Here is a 16,573-nt window from a genome sequence, read left to right as displayed (position 1 = left end):
TTTTAGGCTTGTGAAGAGCAAGTGTGATGACCCCCAGAGCCCTGACCTATGGACTAAGCAATGCCGACCAGACTGTGTGGAAGGGCATCTGGCCGCAGAATTGAGCACCTCCTTGACCGGCAGCACAGCCCTTCCCCCTGGCGCTGGAGGAAAATGACACAACCAGAGAGGCAGAAGAGTACTTTAGGGCCCTGGCAGAGGGCACAGTGCTCCAGAAGGTGCAGCCCCCATCAGAGCAGGGGCCTAGGTACCAATTCTCCCTCTTCCGTTAGCCTGGCAAGAAGATCAGTGAGACCCGTGTAACTTACTACCTGCACAAGGTGAATTCCCAGGACTTCATTGGCTACCTGAACCTGAAGGCAACACTCTATGGCACATGCTCCCTTTCCTGTGGTTTGCACCGCCTTGGGGCTAAGCACATCCTGAAGGAAGCTCTTTCCTGGGTCCTCTTCAGCTTGCAGGCCACAGGCCACGTGCTGCTTGGCACCTCCTGTTACATGAAGCAGGTCCTGGGTGCCACAGAGGGAAGGCAGCCCCTCCAAGGTGGCCCCTCATCCAGACCTGCCCGGAGATACTTCAGTGAAGGCCCAAGTGTATGGAGCCTTTCCTGGCCCAAGACTAGACTGGCCATCTAGTTTACTTTGTGAATACTGTGTTATTGTGCTTAAGGGCACCCCTCTCCATGAAAAGGCAGGGTCCTATCCGAAGGGTGAAGTCATTTATTACGTCACTCTATTAAGGAGGAGGAACATTTCTCAGATCTGATCCTGAGATCTGAGCAGGGCACACTTGGGTGGGCTGTAGAGCCAGTGATCTCACTTTGTATAGAGATAGAGGATGTCAAGATTGCCAATGAGGGGACTCATGGGGGCAGGGCTGGAGAATGGTGTAGAAATGACGGACCCAAGAGGGATTAGTGAAGACTTGTTTCAGAGCCCTTGGGCAAATGTGTAGGTCTCTCAGATACTGAGTGAATTGGGGTTTAGTGCTGTGAACTCTGGGGACAAATTAGCTACATTGGAACCAACCCCCATACTGGCAATGCCACTTGTTCTTAGCAGAGTCAAGGGAAAACCAACAGACGAGGGAAGGTGTGGTTCTACTCTTAGACTAGAGCTGGGACAGAAGGCTGTAGCCCCTGGGTACCAGTGCAGTACTGACTTGGTAACTGAAGTGAGAGCACCCAGAGGTTAGTGATGGAGTCGGGGCTCCTTAGATAATCATCCCTTCCTCTTTGACTTCTCCTTCTGATGCTAAACCTTGCAGGATCTAGGTTTAGTTTTATTTAGGAAAACATTTTTCCTTGTCATCCATGATTCTGATATGAGCCAACAGGGAAACTGGTTAAGAAGGTAAATGCCAAGTTTGCTTGCATTAATAGCAAGCACAGCACCTGGGCCAAGGGATGTAACTATCTCACTGTAGTATACTTATTCTTTGCTGGTTGTCACCATTCCTCTGTTGGAAGGAGGTGGAGATGGCTGGGTCTTGGCCAGCCCTCACGGCTAGGTGAGCTTCAAGCACTCCTTTTCCCTCAAACTAAGTGAAAAACCTCTTTGGCCCCCTGTATCTGACCTTTTTACTTGGTTGATGAGAAGGCCTGGCAAAGTGACCACATTATTTCTCTTGGCCTAGAGTAGAGCTCTAGGCTAGCCACTCCCTACCTCCTCTTCCTGGCTTCACCTTGGTCCTGCTGGCAAGGGCAGGTTCCATCCCCATGCAAGGGGCAAGTCCTGGTCCTTTTGACTGGAGGCATGTGCTTCTGCAGGATGGAGATCCTGAAAAGGAGAGTGGAAGAGGTCAGAAGAATGCCCAACTCCATACCCTCAACCAGATTCCAGCTGCCTCCTCTCCTAGGGTGGACTAAGGGAGCCTCGACCTTCCCCTCGTGGCTAAAGTGTGCCACGACTCTGGTCAGACCATCTCTCTAAAAAGATGTGTGTTCCATTAGCATACAGTTAGCTAAAAGGTCATCCCAGATGACCGGCTTGGCAACCAAGAAACAGTTGTAGTAACTAAGGATGTTTGGTTTAGGATAAAGAAGGCATGCAAAGACCAGTCTCTCTTTTAAATATTCAGGAGGTTCCTGGAAGAGAAGATATTTTTTTGGGGGGGTGGGATTAGAGGACAAAATTGGGACCGAGGAGTAAGGTACTAGGAAGTGGATTTTTTTTTTTTTTTTTTTTTTTTTTTTTTGCTTCAATAGTAAGACTAGCCCCCATGGAGATATTCAAGGAGGTGTTTCTGATCACTTGGTGGTGCCCTGGGAAGGAACGTCCTGCTGGAAAGCCATCCATTCCTGCATCCCTTGTCTCAGGCCTTCTGGAACAGTCCTATTTTCAATATTCTGCCTGTGACGGTGACTATAAACCATCACATGTCCCAGAAACTCCAGTATGCCCACATTCACTCCATACCCCTTTGAAAGCCTCTTGATCTTGGAAACAGAATAAGGATGTTTTGGCAAATATATTCTGACTTGTGGTTCATAAAATATGGGCAAGGTGCTAGGGTTTTATCCAATTCTGAAGGTCTGTAACCCCACATTTATCAGACAAGATTAAGTAATCACTTTAGATTATCTAATGACATAGTGGCAGAATAGGAGCTAGAACCAAGGATCTGACTTCTCTTTGGATGTTATTTGAGGCTTTTAGAAATTCTGGCTCAAGAGGGGCCAGCTGCCCCTGATGAGATACAGGAATCATCTCTTGGTTTGGAACAAGCTCTGCCTGCTCCATTCTGCAGGTCTTTACTCATCCCTCCCCCCTCCTCAACACATCTCCATAGTGATGGCTTTCATCTGTTAGTTCGGATGCCCCTGGCACAGTATGAGACCAGACAGAGTTCACTTCTGGGCTGAGCTGGTGTTTTTCCACAGGTGAGCTCTCAGCTGTATGTATATCCATCTACCCTTGGCAAGGACGAGCCCTGGTGCAATCCAGTGTCCCTAAGCTAGTGGTGTATTTGGAGAGTCTGCTATTGCCTTGGAGGCTGTAAGTCCTCGAGGGCAAGGCACACAGAATCATTACTCTGAATCTTCAGGCAGCTAATAAGGTGTTACAGCCTGCAGGCATTGGATAGATATTTGGTGTTTGCTTCTCTTCTCCCACATGAAATCTCAAGATTCCATCATCTGGGGAGTCAGTTCCACCTGGTCGCTCCTCTTCCAAGCTCAGCTTTGGGAAATAAGGAGTGTGTCTTCCCACATACGGCTCTGTTTTCAACTTAATGTGTTTATGTGAGTACCTAGAAACCATGGTGACAGGCGCCATAGAAATAGAGAGAAAGAGCAGGGAGGTGGAACACAGAAAGGGAGGACCCCAAACACCAGGGGGCTGGAAGAAGTGTCTTTGTGACACCAGTGTTTATTTTGAGCTGGCAGGAGTATTTATCATGTCTTTGTGCACAGCCTCTCCCCCGGGAACGTAAATGCCATCCACTTCCTTATGCACTTACATCCTCCTGGTCTCCCGAGGAGGAGAGACGCTGCATTCAGTGTATAAGGATACACATCATCATCACTACTTCTTATCTTTGTGTCACTTGTCACTTTTCAGTGCACGTTCACGCACATTACTTCCCTCATTGGATCCTACCCCAGGGCAGATAGTATTCACTCCTATTTTTCTGATGAATTTGATGTTCAGACTAACTTGTCCAAAGTCACATGGCAAGTCAGGGGTCAGAGCTAACCTTCAGCTCTGCTTCCTTGAGCGGGCTTCCGTCTGCTAAGATTGGGCTATGCAACGATGGAAATTCAAAGCAGGCGGGACCGATGGCTAGTGCATTTTGGCCAGTGTCATTCAGGTTAGAATGTGCTGTGTGGAGTGATCTGAGTCATGGAGTGACAGCTGGCGCTTCTGCAAGAAGCCCACAGAAAACGGTGATTGGCTGCAGGAGAAATTTTGCTAATTTTATGTCCCGAGACAAAGGAAAAGGTAAACCATAAATGGACCCTGTTTTCAAGGCCGATGGCTCCTTGCCAGCACAAGTGAACTTCGGTGCTCTCAGCTTGATATGCTTGTGCTGGTCCTGAAAAGGGCCACACAGATGTCTCTATCCCTCCTCAAAGCAGGTTGAGCCAAATGTGACAGGAAATAGAGTACTGGGCGTGGTCGGGCATGTTCCAACTTCATATCTATGACCCCCTTCACGCACGTCTGATGTAGCTGAACGGTGCTGCCTACAAGTCCTGCACCTTCTTTTTCTCGTGTTACCGAGCAGGACCCTAATGAGGCCTTCCTGAGTCACTTCTCCCCCGTCCCCCGCCTGCCTATTGTTTGATTTGCATAAGCGAAGGTATAAGTTCGTATGTCTTGAGAATGAATTGTGGATAAGTTTGAACCACCAGAAGGATTTTTCATCATTGCTGAAGCCATTTTATAACGTAGAAATTTCTTTTTCCTATTTTAAGTAACCAAAGTCCATTCTTAAGAATACATTGTCCAACAACTAAAACAGTCTCAGAATGTGTTACTTGTCTGTGATTTATACTGATTCCGCCTTCTGTTATCATCTGATACCCTCGGGGTCCATTTGAAATGGCATTTGCTTTGCAGCAGGTATCTAGGATGCTTGTTCCAGGGTCAAGAACTAATTCAGAAAATGAAGCTTCTTTTAAAAACTCTAAAAGAGTTTGATCAGACATGACCTCTAGCGCGTCTATGCTACTATGATAAAGGGCTTGTGTACACCTTTTAGCAGACTCCAGTCCTTCTTGTCTGTGAACAAGCTTTGTTACCTCTGCAGCGAGTCATTTCTGAGCACCCCGCTTTTCTGGCTCTCTGACATGCAGCTACATTATGTGGTCAATCTCTGGAAGGGGCAGAAGAGCCAAGAGCTTCAGGGACGTTTCTACCAAATCATCTTGCTGCCTCACAAAGAACTGATACAATTCAAATGGAAATGTCTTATCTGTTTAGCCAAACAGCATTGCCAGCGGACTTTCCCAATTTTGCTCCAGTTGTAATTAGAGCAACAGATTCTAAATATGTCTTCTCCAGTGAACTTACGGATGAACTCATATCCAAACATGATATTGCCCAGCTGATCAGATCCACCTAGTTGGACCCGGCATCCATGAGGCTAGAACAGGTAGCAGCAATCATAGGCCTGGAGCACCTGGTATTAAAAACTTGGCCAGGGGCTTCCCTGGTGGCGCAGTGGTTGAGAATCTGCCTGCCAACGCAGAGGACACGGGTTCGAGCCCTGGTCTGGGAAGATCCCACATGCCACGGAGCAACTGGGCCCGTGAGCCACAACTACTGAGCCTGCGCGTCTGGAGCCTGTGCTCCGCAACAAGAGAGGCCGCGATAGTGAGAGGCCCACGCACCGCGATGAAGAGTGGCCCCCGCTTGCCGCAACTAGAGAAAGACCTCGCACAGAAACGAAGACCCAACACAGCCAAAAATAAATAAATAAATAAATATTTTTAAAAAAAAAACAAAAAAAAAAACTTGGCCAAACTCATGTGTTCCAGGCTCTTGAGCTGAGGCTGCATGCTCAGCCGGCTCAGCAGCGTGCCCCTGCGGAAGTGGCCGCCCACTGCAGCTAGGAAGTGCCCCAGGTGATACCTCTGGGACCACGCCGAGGTGTCCAGCAAGGTGAAGCTGCCCTGGGTCCGCCCGTTAGTGAGGAGCTGCCGGTGATCAGCCGCCAGGGCCTTGAGCCCTCGCCGCAGGGCGGGCGCGTTGATTCGCAGGTGCTCTGCGTCCCGTGCCTCGAGCTCATTGGAGCCACCGCTCCGGTCTCCCAGGCGTGCCGCGGCGCCTCCCACCAGCGCAGGCGTGCTGTGGCCTGCTCGCTGGGAGTGAGACAGGCCCAGCGGCGCCAGCAGACGCCCCACGTGAAGTGAGCCGGCCGTGGGGTCGAAGCCGCGTGTAGAGGATCTGGGGCACGTTGCCCACCGCGCCGCGCCGCGGGGGAAGAGCTCTGGGAGCTCTGTCTTCATCCCCCTCCCGGGAAAGAATTCCTTGAACAGACCCCGAGCCTTCTGCGCCACCAGAAACCCCTGAGCGCCCGTGTGGGCCTCACGCAGCCCCAGGGGCCAGACTCATGACCCTCCTCAGGTACCAAACCACCGACCCTGGGAAATGCACTGCAACATGGGCGCCGCCACCTTGGCGAAGCCCCAGGCTAAGAGGAGGAGGAGGATGAGGATGGAGATGAACACGATGAAGATGAAGGTGGTCCACCTGAAGGATGTGAGGAAGAGGAGGAGGAAGAAGAGGCGGAGGAGGAGGATGAAACGGTGCTGGTCTGGTTTGGTCTTGTCCGATCTTTGAGACGTCTCTGGTGAGTGGCAGAACCTCGAGCGTGCGGACACCAGGGTGTGTACTTCCCTACTGGGATGCCTTGATTGGAGATTTTCCTTTTTTGGGGGGGCGGGTGGGGGGAAGGTGTAAGACTTGGTCACCTGGTGTTGAGCGGAGTGCCGCTTCAATTGGGTGTTGCCCTCTGTGTTGAGGAGTCCTTCCGCCGTCTGGCTCCGCCTGAGTGGTGCTGGGAAAGTCCGGTGAAGGCTGAGGCTGGGCTGTACCCCCGTTTGGGACAGTAGGTAGGTAGGAAATTTTCCATTCTCGTGCTAGGGAACTGCGACCCTGAGAGGCCATCGAGCTCTGGTTTATCTAGTTCTGGTCTGTTTCCGGTAATACCGGCCCTGTGAAAAGAACAATGGGGAAACTGAAAGCCTGAATGATACTTTTAAAAAACAAGAGTTTCCGAGTATAGCTAGTGTGGAACAAAGTTCACTGGCCCGACTGCCCAGCTTGAGTAAACTTTGAAAGTTGGAATTTAGTGACAACATAGTTTCTGGAGGCTTGAAAATCCTGGCAGAGAAATGTCCAAATCTTACCTACCTCAATTTGAGTGGAAACAAAATCAAAGATCTTGGTATAGTAGAAGCTCTGCAAAATCTTAAAAATTTGAAAAGTCTTGACTTGTTTAACTGTGAGATCACAAGCCAGGAAGATTATAGAGAAATTATTTTTGAACTGCTGCAGCAAATCACATACTTAGATGGATTTGACCAGGAGGACAGGGGGAATCGGTCCCAGGAAGGCTCCATAGGGTTCTGCTGGGTTACAGACTCAGTCTTAAATCTGAAATGATCAAAGGTGACTGGAAAGCTATAGAATATGGCAAAGAAGTGATTAAGGGACCCACTATTTAGAAAAAAGAGGGATGAGCCAATTTGGACTAGTTGGAGAGTAATTATAGGACCAAAAATCATGTTTTTATCTCCCAACTAGTTGACATTATTCAATAAAATCTTTAGAATTATTTTTGCACTTGGCTGATCTTTCTTTTTTAAAATTGTGGGAAAAAAAGCCATAAGATTTATTATCTTAAACATTTCTAAGTGTACAGTGTTAAGTATATTCACACTGTTGTGCAACCAACCTCCAGAACTTTTTAATCTTGCAGAACTGAAACTCTGTGCCCATTGAACAACTTCCCATTTCCTGCTGCCCCCAGCCCCTAGTTACTATGGATGTACTTTATGTTTCTATGAATTTGACTTCTCTAGATATCTCATAGAAGTGGGATCATACAGGATTTGACTTTTTGTGACTGGTTTATGTCACTTAGCATAATGTTCTCCAGGTTCCTTTGTGTTATAGCATGTGTCAGAATTTCCTTCTTTTTTGAGGCTAAATAATATCCCATTGTATGTATACATACATTTTAATGACATCTGTTGATGGATACTTGGGTTTCTTCCACTTCTTGGCTATTGTGAATAGTGCTATTATGAACATGAGTATGCAAGTATCTCTTCAAGATCCTGCTTTGGATTCTTTTAGATATACACCCAGAAGTGGGATTGCTGGCTTGTCTTTGTCTGTTTGGGCTGTTGTAACAGAATACCATATACTGGGTGGCTTATAGACAACAGAAATTTATTTCTCATGGTTCTGGAGGCTGGAAAGTGCAAGATCAGGGCATGATTAGGCGTCTGGTGAGATTTGCTTCCTGGTTCATAGACGACTGTCTTTTTGCTGTGTCCTCACATGGTGGAATGGGTGAGGGAGCTCTGTGGGGTCTTTTTTATAAGGGCACTAATCCCATCATAAGGGCTCTGCCCTCATGACCTAATCACCTCACCTCCCAGAGGCCCCAGCTCCAAATGCCATCACAGTGGGGGTTAGGATTTCAACATAAGAATATTAGGGGGAAACAAACATTCGGTCCCTTACATGGGTCGTATGGAAATTATATTTTTAATTTTTTGAGGAATCGCCATACTGTTTTCCACAGTGGTTGCACTATTTTACTTTCCTGCCAGCGGGGCACAAGGGTTCCTATTTTTCCACATCCTGGCCACCAGTTGTTATTTTCTGTTTTTTTGGTAGTAGCCACCCTGATGGATGTGAGGTATTATTTCATGGTGGTTCTGACTTGCATTTCCCTAATGCAGAGTGATGGTGAGCATTTTTTCATATGCTTGTTGGTCATTTGTATGTCTTCTTTGGAGAAATGTCTAGTCAAATCCTTTGCCCACTTTAAAATTGGGTTGTTGTTGTTGTTATTATTATTATTATTATTGAGTTGTAGAAGTTCTTTATATATTCTGGATAGTAACCACTTACCAGGTATATGATTCGCAAATATTTCCTTCCATTCCGTCGGTTGCCTTCTCACTGTTGATTGTGTCTTTTGATGAGGCTCATTTCTTTCGCCAGTCTAAAGTTTTTGGAGGGCACGATTATATATCCGGGGCATCTTCAGTAAATGACTGTGGAGCGAAGCAAGGAACATACGCTGAGGGGAATTAGACAACATGCTTTTAATGAGATGGGATTTAAGTTTTGATGGGCAAGGCAGGCTCCGAGTGGAAATGCAGATGGCATTTGTGTGTGGCCCCCTCTTTCATCTGTTCCTCTCTGCTCAGGCATGAGGCTCTCTATCAGCAAGGTGATACTGAAACCCAGTTCAGTTTGACAAATGGTGTGGCAGGCGCTGTGCTAGGGGTTACAAAGGAGAGCAAGGAAGGCAAAGCTCTGCCCTTACCAGGTGCCATCCTGCAGGGAGATAAACAAGATGGGAACTTCAGTGTAATGTGAGGAGGAGGGCACCCTCAGGTAGTGGTTACTCACTGTAGGAAAAGAGGCGAAGAAGGGCACCTAACCTGGACCAAGGGATGACGGAAACCTTCCTGGAGGAGGTGGTCCTGAGGTTGTTTGGCACCTGGCCTGGGCTGCCCTCAATAAAGGGCAGCCTTGAGCTCCTCCACTCCTCAGAACCCAGGGGCGGGGTCACCATCCAGAATCAGCCGGAAGAGGGCGCACCACTGCAGGAGCAGAGCTGCAGGGAGGATGTCAGGATCTACTGTATTGTGTTATATTTCCCCACTAACAAGCTCTCTATTTAAAGGTGCAAAAAAAATTCTAGACAGTTTATTGAGGAATTTCAATAAACTATTTCCTTTGGAAAACTAAAAGGAGCAATATATATGACTGATAAATTTATTTCAAAAATTAAGTGTTTAAGGGAATTCCCTGGCAGTCCAGTGGTTAGGACTCCACTGCTGAGGGCCTGGGTTCGATCCCTGGTTGGGGAACTAAAATCCCACAAGCCACACAGCATGGCCAAAAAAATAATAATAATTTTAAAAATGCTTAAAAAAAGATTTATTGTATTTACTAACATATTATGCTTCTTAGGTGCCAGTTACAGCTCTAAGCACTTTACATGTATTTAACTTACATGTATTTACTCACAACAGCCCTGTGAGGTAGGTATTATTATTACTCCCCTAGGAAGACAGGGAAACTGAGGCACAGGGAGGCTAAGTAACTGGCCCAAGGCCCCCAAATTAGGAAGCAGCAGAGCTGAAATTTGAACCTGCAGCCTGGCTCTAGAACCTGTGCTCTTGGCATTGGATGCTTAGATTTAAAAAAAAATTTTTAATTTTAATTAAAAAAAATTGAAGTATAGTTGATTTACAATGTTATGTTAGGTTCAGATGTTCAGCATAGTGAGTCAGTATTTTCGTGGCATAGATTTCATGGCAGTATTTTAATGGCATAGACTATATGCCATTAAAAGTTATTACAAGATAATGGCTATAATTCCCTATGCTATGTAATATATCCTTGCTGCTTATCTATTTTATATATAGTAGTTTGTATCTTTTAATCCTGTAGCCCTAATTTGTTCCTTCCCCCCTTCCTTCTCTCCTTTGGTAACCACTAGTTTGTTTTCTGTATCTGTGAGTCTGTTTCTGTTTTGCATATATATTCATTTGCATTATTTTTTAGATTCCACATATAAGTGGTATCATACAGTATTTGTCTTTGTCTGACTTACTTAACTAAGCATGATATTCCCTAGGTCCATCTATGTTGCTGCAAATGGCAGAATTTCATTCTTTTTCTATGACTAATATTCCATTGTATATATATACCACATCTTCTTTACCCATCATCCGTTGATGGGCACTTGGGTTGCTTCCATATTTTGGCTATTGTCAGTAGAGCTGCTATGAACATTGGGGTGCTTGTATCTTTTTGATGGGTGGTTTGATTTTTACCTGACAAGAAAGTTTTTCCACTTCAACCAACTTGATCCAATAGAATATGTGTTATAAGGTCATTCCTTTTGAGACTCCATTTCCTCACTTGCACCTTCTGAAAAATTCACCGTTGACTTAGTTGTTTGATGTAGGACTTGGTGTCACAGAGCCCTGGCACATCACCCAGGGGCTCCTGAAGTCACCTCTTAGCTCTCTGTTGTCCAGGTGCCTGGGAACCTTACTTAAAGCCACACTTAAAAAAGGCTCAGAATAGGGCTTCCCTGGTGGCGCAGTGGTTGAGAATCTGCCTGCCAGTGCAGGGGACACGGGTTCGATTCTTGGTCCAGGAAGATCCCACATGCCGCAGAGCAACTAAGCCCGTGCACCACAACTACTGAGCCTGCGCTGTGCAGCCCACGAGCTACAACTACTGAAGCCCGTGTGCCTAGAGCCCGTGCTCTGCAACAAGAGAAGCCACTGCAGTGAGAAGCCTGCACACCGCAACGAAGAGTAGCCTCCGCTCGCCACAACTAGAGAAAAGCCCGCATGCAACAACGAAGACCCAACGCACCAAAAATAAATAAATAAATAAATTTTTTAAAAAAAGGCTCAGAATAAATTAAAACAAACACACAAACAAACAAAAAAGGGACTTCCCTGGTGGTGCGGTGGTTAAGAATCCACCTGCCACTGCAGGGGACATGGGTTCGATCCCTGGTCCGGGAAGATCCCACATGCCACGGGGCAACTAAGCCTGTGCACCACAACTACTGAGCCCGCGTGCCACAACTACTGAAGCTTGCGTGTCCTAGAGTCCATGCTCCGCAATAAGGGAAGCCACCACAATGAGAAGCCTGCACACCACAACGAAGAGTAGCCCCCGCTCTCCGCATCTAGAGAAAGCCTGTGGGCAGCAACGAAGACCCAATGCAGCCAGAAATAAATAAAAAACAAAAAGACATAGACATAAGGGAAAAAACTCTAATGAGAAAGGATCTTAAAAAAGTAACCACAATACCATTATTACACTCAATAAAATTGAAAATAATTCCTTAATGTCATCTAATATTAGAGTCCAATTTTCTCTGATTATTTCTATTTTCTGTGATTATTTCAAAACTTTCTTTTCACAGGTATATTTGGTTTTAGGTCCCTTAAGTCTTTTCTTTCTTTCTTTCTTTCTTTTTAAAGATATTTTTTTGATGTGGACCATTTTTAAAGTCTTTATTGAATTTGTTACAATATTGCTTCTGGGTTTTGGGTTTTTTTGGCCACGAGGCATGTGGGATCTTAGCTCCCTGACCAGGGATTGAACCTGCACCACCTACATTGGAAGGCAAAGTCTTAACCACTGAACTGCCAGGGAAATCCCTCTTAAGTCTTTTCTGATCTATAAAAGAATGTCTTCCTTTTAGTTTTTATACATTTTATTTGTTAGCAAAACTGGGTCATTTGTCCTGTGGAATAACTAGGAAGACAGAGGAAATCGGCTTAAGATGTCTTTGCGACCCTCTTGGTCCCTAGGCGCTATCCCACTAGGTGTGTTCAGTCAAAATATCGTGTTTTAAAATCACTTGAAATACTTCTTCTCTATGTGATTATGAAATCCATATGATACACTGTTAGTTTCATTTGTTCCAGTTTGTTTTTGATTGATGGGGGTTGCCTTTTCTAAATATGATTTTGTTTTATAATACTGCAAGATATCTACACGGCTGAAAGTCAAAATTATAAAAAAGATATAAACAGAGAAGTATAGCTTCCACGTCTGCTCTCTTCCCCTTTCAACCGTCAGTCTCTTCCTTGCTTTAGAGATGTATTTTTTGTTAGTTTGGCTTTATCCTGCCATTTTTGTTTATGTGTGTGAACTTGTATTCCTCCTCACTTTCTAATATGATGCGTACTCTTCTGACCTTGTATTTCTGGAGGCCATCCTTATTCCGTTTTACAGCGGCATAACACTCCACTGTGTGTGCATTCCAGAATTTGTCCAGCCAGTCCCATACGGATGGACATTTGAGTTGTACTCAAGCTTTGCTATTGCGAATTGTGCTGCAGAGAATAACCTTGAGCGTATGTCATTTCACAATTTTGGTAGTTATATTTGGGGTAGACTCCTGGGAACTGTGATTGCTGGGTCAAAGGGAAAAGGCACATGCAATGTTGCTAGACATGACAAAATCCTCCAAAGAGATTGGTACATTTTGAATTCCCATCGGCAATGTAGCAGAGTAACTGTTTTCCTAGAACCTCAACAATAGAGTGTGTTGTCAAACTTTTGGGTTTTTGCTTATCTGAAAGATAAGAAACGGTATAGTTGAAATTTGCAGTTCTCTTGTTATGAGCAATGGGGAAGTATTTTCATTGATTTTGTATGCTTTTCTTTTTCTGTGAAATACCTATTCATATCTCATTTTTAAAATCAAGTTATTGGGCTTTTTCTTCAGAGTCTTTAATTGTTAAGGATATTAGCCCTTTGCCTATGATATATTGATAATTTGCAGTAATTTCTCCCAGGTTTTCATTTGCCTTTTGATTTTACTTAGGACTTAAAAAATGCCATGGAGCCAAATTTATTAATCTTTTCTCTTATTACTTCTGGATTTTGCCTCTCTTAAGTTATAAAATATTTCACCCAATTTTTTTCTATTATTTGTATGGTTTCATTTTTACGTTTAGAGCTTTGACCCATTTAGAATTATTCTGGTGTTTAGTGTGAGAAATGGATCCAATTTTATCTTTTTCCCTATGGGTGTCCAATTGTATGGTATGTTAATTATATCTCAATAGAGCTATTATATATATTATATATAATATATATATATAACCACTGTTTAAGTGTTAGGATATATTATTCCAAACATATATGTGTGTGTGTGTGTATATATATATATGTATGTATATATATACATACATATATATATATATGTAGTGGTTGATTCTGGATGGTAGGATTGTAAATATTCTCTATTTTCTATTTTTTCTCTACATGAGTAGATAGGCCCTATTCTATTCTCCTGTATTTGCAAGAACGTCTTTCTATGTTATACACCTCAGAAGGCTGGGATATTTATTTCTGAGAGGATATAATACAGGCCCAATAAAAATTTTTTTTGGAAGAAGTTTGTCGATACTTAGTTCATACTTAGGCAGCCAAACAAGTATTTGCATGTCTCCTGTGCACTCTGAACCACGCTATGTGCTGGAGAAAATTTTAGAAAAAGCATAATCATCTAGACAGACATATCTAAAAGTCAAGTCAGTGCACCTTGATGGGAGTAGGGGCCATGGAAAAAGTTGAATAAGTGGTATAGACAGAGGATGAAGAATTCACAGGAGGGAGAGATCTCCATAGGCAGGGGTGGCCCTGGAGGCTTCAAGGAGAAAGCGTCTTCCAGTTAGTTTTTTTATTATAAATTTATTTATTTATTTATTTTATGTTTGGCTGTGTTGGGTCTTTGTTGCTGTGCGCGGGCTTTCTCTAGCTGCGGTGAGCCGGGGCTACTCTTCGTTGTGGTGCGTGGGCTTCTCACTGTGGTGACTTCTCTTTTTGTGGAGCACGGGCTCTAGGCGTGCAGGCTTCAGTAGGTGTGGCACGTGAGCTCAGTAGTTGTGGCTCGCGGGCTCTAGAGCGCAGGCTCAGTAGTTGTGGCTCACGGGCTTAGTTGCTCCGCAGCATGTGGGATCTTCCCAGACCAGGGCTCGAACCCATGCCCCCTGAACTGGCAGGCGGATTCTTTTTTATTTTTTAATCAGTCATCAATTTTATACACATCACTGTATACATGTCAATCCCAATCGCCCAATTCAGCACACCACCATCCCCACCCCACCACAGTTTTCCCCCCTTGGTGTCCATACGTTTGTTCTCTACATCTGTGTCTCAACTTCTGCCCTGCAAACCGGTTCATCTGTACCATTTTTCTGGGTTCCACATACATGCATTAATATACGATATTTGTTTTTCTCTTTCTGACTTACTTCACTCTGTATGACAGTCTCTAGATCCATCCACGTCTCAACAAATGACTCAATTTCGTTCCTTTTTATGGCTGAGTAATATTCCATTGTATATATGTACCACATCTGCTTTATCCATTCGTCTGTCGATGGGCATTTAGGTTGCTTCCATGACCTGGCTATTGTAAATAGTGTTGCAATGAACATTGGGGTGCATGTGTCTTTTTGAATTACGGTTTTCTCTGGGTATATGCCCAGTAGTGGGATTGCTGGGTCATATGGTAATTCTATTTTTAGTTTCTTAAGGAACCTCCATACTGTTCTCCGTAGTGGCTGTATCAATTTACATTCCCACCAACAGTGCAAGAGGGTTCCCTTTTCTCCACACCCTCTCCAGCATTTGTTGTTTGTAGATTTTCTGACGATGCCCATTCTGACTGGTGTGAGGTGATACCTCATTGTAGTTTTGATTTGCATTTCTCTAATAATTAGTGATGTTGAGCATCTTTTCATGAGCTTCATGGCCATCTGTATGTCTTCTTTGGAGAAATGTCTATTTAGGTCTTCTGGCAGGCGGATTCTTAACCACTGTGCCACTAGGGAAGTCCCTCCAGTTAGTTCTTGAAGGATGAATAGGATTTAGACTGACAGGGAGGAAACAGACACATGGAGGCAAGGACCAAATTGTGAGCAGAGGTGAATGGGGGCTCTTAAGGGCATTCGGGGGACCAGGGAGGCAGGGCTGGTCAGAGGGTCTGCCTTGAACATCTGACACTGTGCACTGTGATTGGGGGCACGGCTCTCTGCTCCTGACACGAGGTGAGCTGTCTTCAGTCTCCAGGGACTGGGAGCCTCTCAGAGGATCCAGTTACTCACAGAACCCCTCCGCAAGGAGCTCGTCTCTGGTGGTCAGCTGCTTGCAGGTGCTGAAGCTTGCAGATGCCCACAGGCAAAGAGGCTGTCAAGGTTTGCATTTGATTTTGCTCCTCATTATTCCATTCTTGGCTGGCACCCATGGTGTGCGGACCCTTGGGCCTGCACCAGGACCCAGCCAACCCTCCACAGATGGGCACACGACAGCTGCCTGGCAGGGCCTGTAGAGGGCAACCACCCAGGCTCTGATCGGCTTCTGCTTAGAAGAACTCTGGGCACAAATCTTCCTCCTCCTCCTCCAAGTGTCAGAACAAGCAATGGCATCTCTGTTGGGGATGGAGTCAGGGAGGAGGCGCAGGCGAGTCTACAGCCTAAAGCAGCCACCTCACCACCTGTCCTGCATCACAGCCTCATTCCTTTGAGACTTAGTGTGAAAAAGGCCCCCAGATTTTCAGCTAATCTTTTTGATTGTGTGTGTGTGTGTGTGTGTGTGTGTGTGTTTGGTGGGGGTGGGAGGCTTCTGTGGGTCACCCTCCCCTGTGACTCTCTGGAACCACTTCCAGACCCTACACCCATGCCTCTTCCTCTGGGCTGCCCCTCGATTGCAAAGTGTGCCCTTCAGCACGCGTTCTCCCCATTCGGGGCAGGGCAGTACTCCCAAAGGCATTTCTGTAACTTCCTGAGATAATCCATTTCAGTTTTAAACAATCCTACTTACGTGTAACCTAACACTCTTATGTTGCAGAAATAGAGAATACCTGAGTACCATCTTTTATTCCCTTATTTACAGACTCTACTGTGTTCCCCCTTAGAGGGCCACATGATGGGATGAACAGAGCATGGGTCTCAAGTCACATGCAGCCCTGGCTCTGTCACTACCAGCTGAGTGACCTCAGGCGAGTGACTTAGCTCTGAGCCTCTTTCTGCACCTTTGCCTGCTTGTGGTAAAGACTGAACAACACTGGCAGAGCTCATGGGCAGGATGCTGCGAAAAATAGTTTCTTTGCTATGTTCAAAAGCCCTCAGCCTTCTGTGTTTTGAGTCCCCTAACCTAATCCATCCTGTTTTCCGACACGTTAATCAGCAACCCCTCTTTTGAGTGCATTGCTGTCCACTGAGGCACTGAACTCACCCAGAAGCCTCTACTGAGCCTGCACAATGGAAATATTCCTTTCCAGGCAAAATTTCTATACCAAGAACCGGCTTCTAGGCCCGATGAGG

At 45.4% G+C, this 16,573-nt stretch overlaps 1 pseudogene; it reads right to left on the bottom strand.

Annotated features, from left to right (window-relative positions):
- Nucleotides 1-4,366: 4,366 nt before the first annotated feature.
- Nucleotides 4,367-9,025, bottom strand: LOC137777352 (tyrosine--tRNA ligase, mitochondrial pseudogene; annotated as a pseudogene).
- Between the last annotated feature and the right edge of the window lie 7,548 nt (nucleotides 9,026-16,573).

The sequence above is a fragment of the Eschrichtius robustus genome, chromosome 15, assembly GCF_028021215.1.
Source record: "Eschrichtius robustus isolate mEscRob2 chromosome 15, mEscRob2.pri, whole genome shotgun sequence".
Lineage (NCBI taxonomy): Eukaryota > Metazoa > Chordata > Mammalia > Artiodactyla > Eschrichtiidae > Eschrichtius > Eschrichtius robustus.
Note: the sequence above shows the minus strand (reverse complement) of the source record. Positions and strands in the feature narration are given on the sequence as shown.